This window comes from Leptonychotes weddellii, chromosome 5 (genome assembly GCF_054177405.1).
Source record: "Leptonychotes weddellii isolate Sample4059 chromosome 5, ASM5417740v2, whole genome shotgun sequence".
Lineage (NCBI taxonomy): Eukaryota > Metazoa > Chordata > Mammalia > Carnivora > Phocidae > Leptonychotes > Leptonychotes weddellii.
The window spans coordinates 35,174,385-35,190,803 of record NC_138373.1 but is presented as its reverse complement, the minus strand read 5'-3'; positions in this window follow the sequence as shown (position 1 = coordinate 35,190,803).

Sequence of the window (16,419 nt, the reverse complement as noted above, 5' to 3'; positions counted from 1 at the left end):
AATTTGCAATGGAATGGTAAAGTATGATCAGAGATGAAAAACAAAGCAAACCAAAAAAGAAGAGGAAACTATTAACTCCAGGAAAAGCAAAGAGTTATTAGAAACAAGTAAGCACAATTCACTGTTGGCTCAGCAGCTGACATTTACACAATATAAAGATTAAACATGAGTTTCATAAATTATATTTGTGACATAACTATACTGAGATGGTGAGGGAAAGAGAATTAGAGATGTGGGAGAGTAATCCTTATCATTCATAATAGGAAGGATATAAAGTCTAAAAGTGTATACCAAGAATAATCTACATAAATGTATTATTCAAAAATACAGAGGTAAATACCAGCAGTGGTAGAAGGAGTAAAGGAGTTGCTCTGGGAAACAGAATGGGGTGAGCAGAGGTAAAAGAAGATACTGCTATTTTTTGTTGTTGTTGTTGTTAGAAGCTGTGTAATACAATTTCTAATCTCTGCACATCTATTTTTTTTTATAATTAAAAGAACAACCTGCAGGCCCACTTATCTGCTCACAATGTACTAAAATCAGAAACTGGTCAAAAAAGGTCACCTATAAAACCCTGAGGGCTTAGGATTTTTGAAGCTCATCTCTAAACAGCACTTGGACCAAAGAAACATCAGCGCTAATGATTACAAAACTACCCTATGTGGGACTCCTGGGTGGCTCAGCCGGTTAAACGTCTGCCTTTGGCTCAGGTCACGATCCCAGGGTCCTGGGATAGAGTCCCATATCGGGCTCCTTGCTCAGCGGGGAGCCTGCTTCTCCTTCCCCCTGCTTATGCTCCCTCTCTCCCAGACAAATAAATACATAAAATCTTAAAAAAAACAAAAAACCAAAAAAACTACACTATGTGCCATTGCCAAAAAGATACTAGAATCTCAGCTGACAGTGTGAGTGGGCCAGGGACACAGTCAGATGAGAGTGGTGACCTGCCTCCATGATTTCATTAGCAGCCAAGAGAAGATGGAAAATTAATGAGTTAAACAATCAACTCAAAATCTTAGAAAATAATAAACCCCTTCCTCCCAGAAAGAGGAAACAACTTATATATAAAGAGTACAAATTAATGAGCTAGAACACATTTTTTAAAAAAATCAGATAAAACCACTTATTTGAAAAGACCCATGATAGTTTCAACCACAGGAATAAAGGAGGGAACAGACAAGCACTCAGCATTGCCCAGGAGTTGAGCTAGAACTACAGCTGGGGGTGGGGGTGGAAAGGCCACTCCTAACAGCATGTAGCCATGATGGCAACAGTGGGAGGGTGGAAGGGAGAGCATGTGGCAGGCAGACCTGGCCACAGGGACTTGCAGCAAGTCTCCAGAAAACGGGGTGGTAACAAAACTGTGTTTTTCAACCCCTAGGGCACCAGCACCCAGGAGACAGCAGTTCATCAACCGTGATGTTACTGTGACTGATGTGGACTGACAAGAAATGCTATATATATTAATTCCAAAGCACATTCTTTGCCACATTTAGTCTGTAGTGACTATCCTGTTCGAAAGTAGTATTAAGTTGGATACAAATCATTTTTCACATTTATGTTTCAAGTTACTGGAAATAAATCCAAAAGCCAAAAAAGCAAATGTCTAAGATCCACATCTATACAATTTAATAAAAGTTAATTTAGAAGCAGTTCAGACAAAAGCCACCCAAATAGATTCAGAACTAGAAGTATGAATTAAAACAACAAAATGCTTCTTCACTATTCTAGAATTCTGCATACTAAAGAGATAAGCAAGTTTTAGAAATGGAAATGGATAGCTAGATGTGATGGGAGAAATTGAGAATAAGCAAAATGTTACTGATCATGTAAGAAAAAAAGGTCTTTAAAATATATTTCCTTGTAGGTCCAACCAAAGAATTTTCACCAGATAGTCCTGAGTGAAAACAGAGAATGGCAGATATGCAGGTAACACAGCCCCATTCAGGTGCACGGTGACCTTAACCTGAGTGCATACGCGCGCGCGTCCACGTTTGCACACAGCTCTGAGGAAGCATGAGGATAAGAGATGGTATAAGGTAGGGGGTTAACAGGGGAGGGAGGAGCAAATGTTAGATGGAAAAAGGCAGCATGTTCAGTGTGCGCACACACGAGGAAGAAGAACCCAGTACCGTGAGAGACTCCCCTACGGGCCCCCAGCACCCCAGACCTGACTTCTCCCCCTCCACATGCTAGTCCTCTGGGGACGACTGTGCCAAGTGGGTCACAGCCAGGAGTGCCGGCCGCTCCTTGTGGGGAGGGTGCCTTGGGTGACCCCCAGGCCCCAGCCCCTCCCTGATTGCTCCTTTTCTCCAGCAACAGGAAGTCTCCCTGCACTGGAGTTCCCAGTGAGCAGAGGAGGGAACTGTGGTATGCAGACAGAGACAGCAGGGCAAAGAGAGGACGGCGCGGGGTGGGGGTGGGGAGAAGGAGGCAAGAATACTCCCTGCAGATCAGGACCGACCCCAAGACCCTGGTTGAGAAAGCACCAGAAATTTCAGACACGACAGGCTGATGGCTGTCAGGCTCTGGGCCCCCCTCTCAGGCTGTCACAGCCAACCAGGACTGCTCACACCGAATGTGTGGCAGAAGCCATTCAAGATTGTTTTTCTCACTTTGGAAATGAGATCTCTGCTAGTGGAGATGGTTTACAGCCCATGCATGTCACACGGCAGCTCTGGAAATCACTGGATACAGGCTTCTCTGTCCTTCCTAAGGATGTGAGCAGTCAAGAGACCAAATCCCAACAGTGCCGAGGGGCCCCTCTCATTCCCAGGCAGGAGGGAGGAAGGGTGCCAGGTGAGACCTGTGGGGGGCCGTGCTAGGAGAGTGGCTGCTCAAGCCTGAGCACCCAGGAAACAGCAGGGAAAGACTCCCCTAAAAGGGTGCACAGCCGAGCGAGCTCCCAAGACAGGGCAGGCCAGGCTGCCTCTGATTATGGGAATAATTTGATTAAAAGAAACTGCTTTCTTGGACATGGGGGCTGGGAGGGGAATTAGATGAACCATAAATTAAAGCAGAGGATATGAGAACCAGGCAAAGTGCAGGGCTGCGGCCACAAGGGTCTGGAAATGGTTTGGTGGGACCTGCTGCAGCCGAGTCCGCCTGGACTCCGTGGCTGCCTAATCGCTTCCTGTAGGCAGGCTCTGCTCCAGCACTAATAGGTTTTAATAAAAACTTCCAATTGGACCAGTAAACCCCTCATTAAGCTGTTTTTAAAGCATGAATTTAAGAGCAGCAAGGGTAAGGGGTCACAGGCAGCATTTAATTCACAACGGCTGGCGGGAGGTGCTGCTGGGACAGACCCCGGGGTTCAAGAGTCCAGGCCCCATTAACATCGATGCCAGCACTGGACCTGCCTGAAAATGAGACTTAATAAGGCAGCAGCAAGAGCATCCCTCTGGACAAGAGGGGAGTGCCGAACACCCAAAGGGGCTGCTTCTCCCCTGTGTCTCCCAAGTACAGGCACAGCCGGCTTCTATGAGGCCCTGCAGCAAAGCATCTGCCCTCCATGCCCTGCACAGCAGGTGTGCGCCCCACCTGCACCCCTGCTCCCTGCCAGACACCGACTGCGCAGGACCAGCACCTGCCCGCCTATCCCCGCACCTCACCCACAGAGCTGCTGCTGCTAGCCAGCCCTCTAAGCCTCCCTGAGATCTCGGTCAGCCCCCAGTCTCCTCCAGGGTCCTGCTCCCTGACTCAGCGGTTCACAGCCGGGCCTACTGACACCTGCCGGCCCAAGGACTAGCTGACACTCAGCACTGAGCACAGCAGGGTCAATCAATAGTTCCCGGAGCCTCTTACTGAAACCAGGGGTCCCTAAAGCCTCCAATTCTCTGCCAGATGGGCCCGCAGTGAAAACAGAATGCTCTTTTCACACAAAGGAATGTCCCCAGGCATGGAGTCCCCCCGGAATCCTTCCGTCAGACCCCTCACGCCCCAGGGACCAGGAAGGGGTGCCCAGGCTCCCTGTCTAACCAAGGAGGATCCGTGCTTTGTTGCTTCCCGCGTTCAAGCACCCTCTGAGATTTCAATCTGTCATCCTGTGTTTGAAAAAAAGCAAAGCATACGTGGCCCTGAAGCTCCCTCCAGCCCGCTGGTGCAAACCAAACGTCTGAGGCACATGCAGGGGGCAGGGCTTATATTGGTGTTTACCTCAGTTCCCCGCCCTCAGCTGGGCTGCCGGACCTCAGAAGGGGCCAGATTTCCATGACCCCTCAACAAAGGACCTTCTGAACCATGATAGCACCAAAAAACAAACAAACCCCACGCAGAAGCAAGAGTGATGAAAACCTATGGAAATACCATCCCATGAAGGAAAATTTGAGCGTAAACCAAACGCACTCATGTAACACGTTGCGCCCTTCTGAACGGCAAAGTTCCAGAAGCTCTTGACAGAAGATCAGTGTCGGGGGAGGTGGAGACCCGGGACCTGCCTGGGAGACCACATGGAGGCCAACACCTGCACACACTGAGGTCCCTCGAGCTAAAATCATAATTGAAGTTACGTGATACTTTTCAGGACTGGAAACACTCCAGAAGCCTCAGGGGCCTTGAAGCACAGGAGGGGCCTCAGCAAAGCACCCATCCTCCTCGTATGTGGAAGGGGGCACAAGGACCTCTGCGATGGCTCAGCTCCTGGCCACAGGGACCGTCCCCCCCGCGGCCGCCAGCCAGCCTCGCCTGGAGCTCTCGGCCACACCAGGACAGCGGGGGGCCTGCCTCTGCAGAAACATCTGGGATTAAGTTGCAGGACTCAGCCCCAAGAAAGGACTGTGGGGCTCTCTGTGGGTCCCAACCTCACTGAACACAGGTGGCCATCAGCACTCAGGCAATGTTGGGAGGCCATGGGCTAAGAGCAGCCCCTTCCGGGCAAAAAGGACTAGAAGCAGCAGCTGGGCGGGGCCTGTTGGTTCCTCCGCTGCTTTCAAGGACAGAGTGAAGTCGGAGCTTCTGGGGAGTCCCCCACCCTGAGCTCATGAGTATCAAAAAGCACACCTTCTGCAGGGAAGCAGGAAACGGTCAGCACTCAGCAGGGACTTGAATTAATTACATTTAGACCCATCTTTGAAATAGAAGTTACCAAACCAGTGGCCTTCAAAGTGCAGCCACACTGAACGCAACTTCGTAACGCGCCCTATGCTCGTCCCGCATCCCAGAGCAAACAGCCCCATTCACGTGGCTGTCACCTTACCCGGCAATCCCACCCGGCGGCAAAAGGGCACTTGAGACCCCAGGGCGCAGGTGCAACTCACACTGTAGAGGGGACCCCTTATGACAGCAGGAAATGTTCCAGAAACCCAGATACCCTGAGAAACGCATGGTCATTCTGAACAAAGGGAAGGTGTCTGGAAAGGGGGCTTGGCGGTGCAGCCCTCTTCCCAAACTGAGAGGAGTTATACTTCACCCACCATGTCCTTCAAGGGTCTGAGAAGGCAGCTGCTTGAGTCCCCAGAAGAAAACAGACATGCCCCCTGGAGTCCTAGCCATGAGTCCACAGAAGTTTCCACAGCAGCAGAAGGGGGCTGTGATGCGTGGGCCCAGCAGGGCTACTGAGCGCCTGCCACCGCACAGGTGTGGCTATGGGGCCGCACGTGGGCTCACCTGGCTCTCATGAACCTGCCCCCGCCGTGGCTGCTGACCCAGGTGTGGAGGTAGCCTTGGCTCAGACAGCCCTGCGAACCCCTGCCCCAAAGGTGTCTCCTGAGTTAGGTCTCCCTGCTGTGTCTGCCACCACGTCTGTCCCCTCACAGACACAGGCCAGTGGCTGATCTGGTGCTAATTTATGCTAACTGCCCCGGATGCAGTGCATCAGAGCACAGGGGTCTCTGCCACCCAGAAAGGGAGTGAGGATGTGACGGTTTCTCGGTCCTAACAACTGGAAAAACACAATAGATTTTAGCAAGAGAGGGAGAAGGCAGGTTTCTTGGAGGAGGATCTTGAGATCACATGAACCCTAATCAGAGGGGTGGCATGCTCTTGCTGACCATGAACCTCACTCCAGAACTCACAGCTGGTCCTTTCCTTGTCGCAGCCGCACGGAGCTGACTGCTTAGACGCGCTACTGCCCTGACAAGCAGGACGAGAGAACAGATCCTGAGATCACTGAATTGCTTGCTTCTGGCTTCAGACAAAAGCACAAACCTGAGCTGGAAGACCACGCGTGGGCACGGCTGACCAGGAAGGCACTGGCCTCTCGGGACGCCGAGGGTGGCCCCGCTGCGAGGCGGCTGCGTCCAGCCGGCTAAGAAGTTGGTGAGGGACATGGGCCCACGACAAATGAATAGCTTCACTTGCAATTTCAAATTTAGCTTGCTTTCTCACTACATTTTCAGGTAACCAGGAATCAGGGAAAAGTCTGTATTTACCCTCCTCTTAATAAACTGTGATAATCTTCCTTTCGTTGAGTTGATGCAACCTCTGACATCGGGCCCCTCTTGCCTGAAGACCCCGTCAGCACTCCGGGAAGACCACCGAGGAGAGCCTGGCGTGCCTTCTCAGGGAAGGTGTTGTGCTGGCTGACCAAGGAGTCTTCCCTCCGCTCTGGTGCCAAGGGGCTGCCGGCTGCAGGGAAGATTTTCTCATCCTGCTGGTTTTCACCCCTTTGACATACAGGAGGGTATGGGATGGTCTCTAAAATTCCTGGATCTGTGGCATGTACCTTTCATTTTTAGAAAGTTCTTGGCTTTTATTCCTTTAAACGTTCTTCTGCCTGTCATCTGTCTCTCCTCCAGTCTCCAATGCTCCCCTCTTTCCTTCCCCAACTCCATGTCGCGGCGGGCACCTCCAGGCTGAGTCTGTTTGCCCGGCTGCAGGCCCAGCAAGGATGCCCTGCTCGCAGCGCCTCCTTCTGGCCCATCTTTCTAGCTTCTCTGTGGGCTGGGACCCCTGACAGACCCCTTCCTGTATTTCAGAGCCCTTACCTGATGGTTCCAACATCGGGGTCACCCCCATTGACTGCTGCATCTCTTGACAATCCACTGTCAGCAGGTACATTTTTTTTCTTGGGTGTATGTCTAGAAATTTTTATGTCAAACATTGTGTACAAAAACAGTAGTTCATGAAGGGACATAACCACCCAGAAACAAGCAATTGCAGTGAGGCTGCAGTCAGGTGGGATGGGGTGCTGGGAATGGGGCCATAACGGCCAAAACAGGCTGTGCTTGGGTTTGTGGCTGCCATCAGTGCCCTCCGTGACCGTGACCACAGGCTGCTACTGCCTCCAGCATGGGGCCTGGGAGCAGGCTCTCTCACCGTCGCACCCCTGCCTGCCCACCCGCCTGCCTTCCTGCCCTCCTGCCCTCCTGCCTGTGGGCCGCCGTGTCAGCACAGGGTGGGAGAAGGTGCTCTCAGCCCCTGGCCCAGCTTCACCCGCAGCCTTGGGGTGGCCCTTCCTAGCACTCCTGCCGACCCCCTTCGCCCCACTCGGCAACACCCCAAGCTGTGTGGATACACAATCGGGGGCCCTTGTCTGGGACACAGCCTCTGCTTCTTCCTGAGTGGCTCCCGGCTTCTGCTCCTTGTATGAGCGGGGAGCGGGGTCTGTGGGCAGTCACTCCCCTCCTGCCCGTGCCCCCAGGGAGACCCTCCTGGCCTCCTGCCCTGCCCCAGGACTTCTCACACAGGGAGACCAGCAGACCAGAGGCGGAGCTGCCGCATCTGGGACAGTTGTTGGGGGGCCTCTCCTTGCCCTCTCGCCCCCAGGGCTTGGCCCAATGTGAAAGGTGAAACCAGTCACGGCCCCACCCTCCTGAGCCAGTGCTGGGCATTCTGACCCTGCGGCTGCTCCGCAGACTCGCCGGTGGTCCTGACATCACTCTGCCCCTGCTCTCTGTCGGATGGGAGAGCAACCCCACATGACGGGATCCCTTCTCAGTGTCAGCCTTGCTGATGGCCAGGACGTGGCTGCTGGGCCTTGCAGTGTCCCCCGTGCACGTGACAGGACACGTTACCGGTTACCTGGGTGAGCCGCTCGTTACCACCTCCTGAGCCAGGGGCCAGGCGGCGCCGCTCAGGCCATCCTCGCCTGTCCCCCTTCTCCGTCCTGCTGCTTTACCCCTGGGGGTCGGTGCTCCTACCCCCACCGGGAACTGCCGGTCCCCTCTAATTCCTCCACTCTCTCCCGTCACGGGCTCTCAGCTCGGAGTGTCTTCCTGACGCAAGCCTCTGGACACGTCCCGGTGCTGCTGGGTCCTCAGCTCCGTCTGCCGGCAGACACTCTTCTAGTGATTGCTCGAGGGACTACAGTGCACGTGCTCAGCCTTCTGTAACTCTCCTTCACATTGTGCAGCCTCGCAGGAAGGCTGGGTGGCCTCGGTGTCAGCTCAGGCCCCAGTCTCAGGGTCGTGGGATCAAGCCCTGTGTCAGGCTCTGCGCTCAGTCCCCAGTCTGCTAAGTGTCTCTCTCCCTCTGCCCCTCCCTGCCTGCATGCACAATCTCTCAAATAATAAATAAATCTTTAAAAAAAAAAAAGGCAGGGGGAGCCTGGATGGCGCAGTTGTTTGACCATCTGACTCTTGATCTTGGCTCAAGTTGTGATCTCAGGGTCCTGGGGTTGAGCCCTGTATCAGGCTCTGTGCTAGAGGGGAGTCTGCTTCAGGATTCCCTCTCTCCCACTGCCCCTCCCCGCCCTGCACTCGTGCACACACACTGTCTCTCTCATATAAATAAATAATATATTTTTAAAAAGTTGTGCAGCTTCAATTAAGGCATGGAAACCCGCAACCATGTGGGCCCACCCGCCGCGCTCCCTCAGTCTGTCAGGTGTGTCTGATCTGGGAGCACCATGAATCTCAGAGGGCAAACAACCTATTTCGCTTTAAACGATCAGGTGTGCTGTCAAGAAAGTAAAGAGGAGGAATGGAGGTTTCCACGCTGACCTGCAGATTCCCGCTCTCCGAGCTCGGCACTCCTGCCGGAAGCCCGGCTTTCCCTCCCATCCCTCCCGTGTGGCCTGGAGCCCAGCACTGGTGCCCCAAGCCTCTGGACACTGAGTTCTCTCACTCCCCTGAATCTGAAGCCTCCATCCCCACACAGGGTCCAGGTTCCCATGTCAGCACCGAGGTGCACGGGCCCACTGCTCCTGAGCACTCAGGGCCATGTCCCTGTTTTCTCCTACTGCTTTCAAAATGCTCCCTTTCCCCTGGGTTTTCAGCAGCATGTGGACGACCTGGGAGGCACAGCCTCTTCCCGTTCATGCTGTGCGAGGTTCACTGGGCTATCTGGGTCTGACATCTGTGTCTTGTACCACATCTGGAAACTTCAGCCACCTGTCCCCTCTCCCCAGGGCTCCATACACATGCCACCAACCTCTGAGCTCTCCCCATGGGCGCCTGAACTCTGCGTGGCCTGGGTGGCCTCCAAGACCCCCTCCATCCCCCACTGTCACCCCCACCCTGCCGGCCAGCCCATCCAGGGAGTCTTTCATTTCAAATACTGTATTTTCCACTTGGTTCTTTTATCAGTTTCTCTCCTGAGAGCTCGTTTTCATTCATTAGGGCCTCATGCCCAGTCACGCAAGCTGTGCTAGACCCTGGGGACTCCTTGTGTGGTTGGGGAGTCTGCCTGGGTACCAGGGGTGTTGGGTTGTGGGGCATGTGGGTTGTCATGACACCAGGAGCAAGCAGTCGTCTCTGTGGTATCAGCACGTAGGTGGTTTGACCCAAAGGGAAGCTGTGCCATGCCCAGCCCTGTCCACTTGGGGGCTGTCCTCTGCTCACCCCCGCCACAGCCTTGTGCCCACTGCCTACTCGTTTCTGAACAAACCCTACTCCACATGGTCATTCTGGGTGCACCATTCCCCACAGAGCACGGGCTGGGGGAAGCTGAAGTCCTCCCCTTACCAAACCAACCAGGAACCTGACCGCCTCTGGGCTGTCCGCCAGTGTTAGCCCCGGGCGAGCCCCTCCACAGAGTGTGGAACTTGGCACGGCCTAGAGTGGGGAGGGGCTGGCCTGCAGGATGGCCTGCCCTTCACCCAAGGCACAGAACTGGTCCATGACAACACTGTGTGGTCACTGCTGTGGGACTATTCATCGCAGCTGTGTGGAGACTACCATCTACACAAACACACCTGAACATCACCAGTCTCCTTGTCTGCACTGGTCCACCACTCTGGGCAAGGAAGCCAGCGTGGGCCACAATTCCAGGTTAAATAACAGACATCAGACAACACGGTCACACCTGCTAAGCTGATGACAGCGGCTCAGGCAAGGAGAAAAGCAGAAAAAGCGCATGAATACATACCCCACATACAATGCTAAACTCCCACGGAGTATGTTTCTGATTTTCACTTACCAAATGAATACCTAAAAAACAAAAGGAGAAAAATGTATTAAAATTTTGCCTTGCTGGGGTGCCTGGGTGGCTCAGTTGGTTACGTGTCTGCCTTCAGCTCAGGTCATGATCCCAGGGTCCTGGGATCGAGCCCCATGTCGGGCTCCCTGCTCAGTGGTGAGTCTGCTTCTCCCTCTGCCTCTGCCCCTCCCCCTGATCGTGCTTGCTCTCGCTCTCTCTGTCAAATAAATAAATAAAATCTTAAAAAAATTTTTTTTGCCTTGCTTTGTCAAAAAATTTACAAGATTAAAGTATCATGCTACCCAACTAGGTAAAGCCCAACTCAGTGACTCCAGGACACTGTGGGTCAGGTCACAGACCCCATGGACATTAAATGCGGTGGGAGAAGGTGGGGCGGGGGAGACCTGCCCTCAGGTGCTCTGTGAGGGGCCCAGCCACTGCCCAGGCCCCATCCGACACAGGGGTCTAAGGCCATGCCCACAACAGGCCAATCAAGAAATCTTTTAGGAAAAAGCAAACATAACAGTGGATATTTGGTGGTAAATCATTTCTGCAAGTAATCGAACACCATGAAAATGTCCTACCCTAGAATTTGAAAGTTTCAAGGATGCCCAGTACCCCGAGCACAGATTATCACAAAGGGGACCCTAAATGGAAGGCATTTGGTCTCCACAGCAGGGGGATGAAGGGCTGTCTTCACCGTGGAGTGCGATGGGAGCAAGGGGTCCTCAGCAGCACACAGGCGCCTGGTGCGCAAGGCCACTGCTCCCACAGAACCGAAACGGCCCCACTCTGCTCCCTGAACCTCATGGAACTACAGCAGGAGTTATTTCTATGCATCAACTCCACCGTCAGTTGATACTCAGTGACACAACATCTGGGCTCTGGGCAAGGTTCAAGGCAGAGCTCTGGGTGGCAGGGCTGCGGGCTGGGGCTGGGTAGTGGTGCGGGGCCTCACGGAGCGCTGTTGAGTTTAACACAAAATGAGGTTTTCACAGTCAGAGGGAGCAGCCATGCAGCGCATCCCGTGGCACTGACCCTGACCCCTGCGCCCCCCACGGCCCTCTGGCATCTGCTCTTCACGCTCTTTGAAGTACAGGCTCTGTCCTCTCTCTCAGAGGGACATGGCAAAGGCGGCTTCCTCCACAGGAAGGGACCCCCTGAGCCTCCCCGACCTTGGTCCAAGTTTCTGGAGATAATCCTTTCTTCTTTTGGGGGGCCAGGAAGGTGGGGAAGAGAAAAGACAGTCACACAGCCGTCCTCGCTAGCAACAAAGGAGCCCTTTAGGAGCACTGCCAAAGTAAAGCACAGATAAAAGGATCAGAAAGCCAACGTTTTGGAAAACTGATGCTAAGTGGGGCGGTTGGAGCAAAGTCACAGTTAGAGGTTCCAGTGTTCAACCAGGTTCCCCCGTTGGGAGACGTTCAGAGCTGGTGCAGCAAGACTCTTCTGTAAACTCACTCAAAATTCCTGCGGCTGTGGCTACTGAACTCTGCCTCTCTCTTCCAATGTCACGGGTCCCCAGGGCAGTTAAGGCCCTAGAGCAAGAGGACAGACACCCAAAGCCCCACAGTGACACAATCAGTGACTGAATGGATAAACACACAGGGCCAGGGGACCCGACTCCCCTGCAGAAGAGTCCCAGTCCCCAGCGCCCCGCCCCGACGCGTGGCAGCTGGGACCTGGGCCGGGAGAGGAGGGGCAGCTGCAGCCAGATGAATCACGTCGACGGCACTGACCCTGACATGCCGCACCACGTGGAGGAGGACGCATGGTCTCCGTGGCCTTCTCCCCAAACCCACAACCCAGTCCAGTCATGAGAAGAGCATCAACCAAGGCCCAGTGGAGGGACGTTCCACAGCATCCCTGACCAGTCCTCAAAGCCGGGGAGTCAGAGACACTGTCCCAGCTCAGAGGAGCCCCAGGGGACGTGATGCCCTGGAGGGGATCCAGGGACAGAAGAGGTCAGTGTTAGCTCTTTAAACCTGACAAGGAGGAGGCTGACAATACACGAAGCTGGGTGGGGGTACACAGGAATTCTCTGTACTGTCTCTGCAATAATTCTGTAAGCCTACAACTATTCCAAAAATGAATTTTATTCAATTAAAAGGAAAAGGGGAAGCAGCTACACAGCAACAAAATCTGTGCCTGTGGAGAGAAGTGCCTCCAATGCTGCTGGGTCCTCACCAGCAGCGTTTGGCGCCCGTGCAGGCTGGGCCACCGGAGGGACTTGCTAGCCCCAGCAGGACCGCACAACTTCCTTCCACTGAACGAAACCTCTGGGCTCTGGGCAACGTGAACAGCAGACAAACTCAAGTTCTCAGCAAGAACAACACATGCGCACGGTGCGCTCAGACGTGCCTACCACGGCCCACTGCGTCTGAGGACCAGGGACGCATCAGCTGGGCAGTGGGGGGCTGCCTGCCAGCCGTGTGCCCCGGCCGCCTCATCCCAGGCCCCTTCTTGCTCCATGCAGTCCCAAGGTGCCGCCTCCCTGTCTCACCCGACAGATGATGCTGCGCCCCTTCCAACAAGGCTTCCCTTGTTAATTAAGCAAGTGGAACCACCTGCAGTCATCTCTCTGCCCCCTCACTACACAGCCTCAGGTATGGGACACCCTTGTGCCGCTCCTGTCCCCCCAGAGCACCAGGAAATGAAAACCTGTTCTAACTACACTTGACAGCTGATGATGCAAAGGGGGCAACTGCGAAGTGGGAACCCCCAAGGCCCCTCAGCAGCCCCGCATGGGCTTGCCCTGCATCGGCGCCCTGACTGCTGGCTTGCAGCTGCCTCCAGGAAGAAGCCCTGAAGGGACATGGAGCGTCCGGTGCCAAGCATCGTTCATATTTCCTGTCCACTCAGCTTTCGTGCATGAGCAAGGCCTGCCTGGCATCTGCTGCGTCCCTCCCTCTATTCAGCCAAGACAGAGCAAAGCCTGAGCCTAAGATGATGCCACAAAGGAAATGACCTTGCTCCTGCCTCACCCTCCTGCACACCAGCACAGCCCCAAGGCAGTCCCAGGACTTGTGCCCCTGCCCCTAGCTACTTCCTGCAGCACCCGGGATGCTCTCCTGGGGCCACTCTCCTGGGGACGCTCTCCTGGGGCATGGGGTTCCCGTTCCCTAACAGGGGCCACAAGTCCCGGCCTCCAGGGCCTGAGAGACCACTATCATGCCTGCCCTGGTCTTCAACACGAGGCTGGCGAGGAGGGCAGTAGCCAGAGCACACGGAGAAATCATGATTCATCACCTTAGATTTGCCCAGAATATGAAAACAGTATGTCTTAATTGCCCATAACTGGAACGGCAGAAACCCAAAATGAAGTTGGCACGTGCCCTTGACAAAACACAATGCCGTGTGGGAAGCAGAGCTGAAAGCTGTCAGGAACATGGGGCCACACCGGGTGCTGACAGCAGAGGAAGGTTCTGGAAACACTTTGTGGGTAAAATCAGGAGGATGTGAAGTCTGGTGAAACATGGAGGAAGCGGGGAGAGTCGGTGTCCCAAGTTCCCCTGGGTCCCACTGATGAATGTGGAACTACGGCACAGGGGTTCGTGGGGCAGAAGGGGGTGGCCTTGGGGTGGCTGAGCATGCAGCGTGGCAGCGCTCCCTCACAGCCCATGGCTGCCCTGTGCCCAGCCACAGGCCGCACTGCTGCTGGCCCTGCAGCTCTGGGACAGGGCCCACCAGGGTGCAGCTGCCTGGGGCACGGCCCCCAGCTAGCCCCCGGCCTCAGTGCCTCATTCCTATCTGCGTGCCCCCAGGCTCCCTCCAGCTGTGCCTCCTGCAGCCACAACAAGGACTTCATAAAATCAGCACAAACCCCCCCTCCCCGATTCCAAGGGCTTGGGTCATCACTCTACAGAGTGCTCACTGCCTGGAGGGGAGCCACTTTCCCACGGCCACCATGAAGTGGATTCGTGAGCTCCTGCCTGCCATGCAGTGTCAGGAATGAGTCAGGAGAGCGGGCGAAGGGTGGTCATGGTTCCGGAAGGTGCAGGGTGCAGTGTAAGGCTACGTGGCTCTGCCCCACGACATCTGCCTTAGAGACTCACGGTGCCACTGAGCGTGAGGTTCACCTGCCTCCCTTGGCAGCAATGCAGGCTTCCCACGTGCCCTGGAGCATGCGTGTGAGATGCTGGGACTGGGGCAGGGGCACCAGTCTGAGCCTGGAGGAAGCTGAGCGGATGCCCACCAGAGGGACAGGACAGAGGGCCTAGTGAAGCAACAGCCACCGTGCACACATGGCAAAGGTGGGCAGACGCAGGGCCGGCAGCGCGGGACCCCAAAGCAAGGCTGCAGTGCCTCGGAGAAGCGCCGTGTGTGCCTGCCCAGTATGTCCTTGCCCCATGGGGACTTCCTGTCCCTGCCATGGGATGCCACCTGGACAGCACCTGAAAGACATTCTGTCAACAGTATCCATTATCTGAGCGTCTCGCCCCAAACAAATATTCTTTTCTCTCAACTTTAAATAAATGGGACATGCAAGGAACAGTCTGTGTCTAACTCTCATTTTGGGGTGCCAGGAAAAAGAAAGCCTGTTGTCCACGTGAGGGGTCCTCACTTGGTAAGTTTTCAATGTCACTCTGACCCCAAAACTCTCGTCCGTCAGGGAAACCTGCATCAAGGGTGGGGCTGGAAAGACCGCGGAGGCAGCGGGCGCCGGAGCCTCCCCCCACACGGCCCCACATCTGCGCCAAACCAGCAGCTAGCAGCTCGGCTGTGAATGCAGACGTCTGCCTCATGAGCGCGGTAAAGAAACCGCTGGTCTCCAATGACAGATTTTGTTTTCTTTTTCATTTTTCTCCTAGACCATCTCATGCATCATTTCTGAGATGTACTTTTATTTTATTTTGCTTTAGTGAGCTTAAATTAATTTGAATCACATTTTTCTTTTTTACATATCCAAGGGAAGGGGAGCAGAATATCTCTTCCAGTGAAAACAATATAAGACTATTTTTGGCCACCTGTTCCCAAACTCGTTTTCAGAAATTTAAACATGGGGTTAATCTTTCTTGACCATACTCTACACATGACTAGGAAATACTTTTTACAGTAAACTTAAAATCAGAATGATTTCTCTGGTTGCTAGACACGGGAAGGCGTGACCCAAGCCACATGCCACACATGAGGTGTGCCACCTCGCCCGTCCATGGAGTCGGGTGCACTCGCTGTGTGTGCCTAGAACTCTCCCTCCTCCGGCATGGATTAAAATCACACACCTCAAAAAGCAGCAGCCTCTTAAGACATCACAGAAAAACCCAGCCAGGGTCCTCCTGTGTTGGTATACACCTACTGATGGAGAGACTGGAGGCAGAAGGGACTCGGGCATCTGACCCCTGGGAATTCCACTAGGGAAGGAGCAGATGGGGGTGAAGGAGGCATCACACCTCACAGCTGCTTGACGAGCAGGAGGCACACGGGACAGTCACCCGGACCCCACCCAAGGAGCCCCAGCCCCTATTTCCACCCCCACAGTCAACAGTTAACACGACAGAAGGGCCCCAGGAGTGGACGGAGCAGAGGGGTTTTCAGGGTGACGGAGATGCCCAGACTTCCTTGCCGCAGACTGGATCTGCAGGATGGGCCTCCTGCATGCATGCCGAGTGTCCTCCACACCTGTTCTACCCAGTGCAGCACTGACCGGCACTTCCCACAGCCAGGAAGAGGACCAGGCAAGAGTCCAGCCCAGACTCCTCTCCAAGTGGCGCACACCTGCACACAGGGACCAGGGTGCAACTGCACTCGGGGGAGCTGAGGGGGGCTGTCAGACAGCCTCCAGCCCATGGCCACAGCCCTGAGGGACCATTCAAAATAGACCTGCAAGATGGGACTGAAGGTAAGCTCCATGTACCCAGGCGGGGACGGTCTGGGTTAGAGCCCACATTCTGGGGAGACTGCATGAGTCTCTCCATCCCGGACCAGCGCTGGAAGGACTATCAGGACACCGAACTTACATTTTTCGCCCAGAGGACAGATGACCCGTTGGTCGGTGCTTAACCTTCTCCATGTCTGCACAGATGCAGACGCCCACATCTACTTCCTACACGTCTGCACAGACACCAATCCCGTCCCAGAGCTTCTCTCAAAACTTTGCCTTTTCTTACAGAGTCTCCCGTGCTT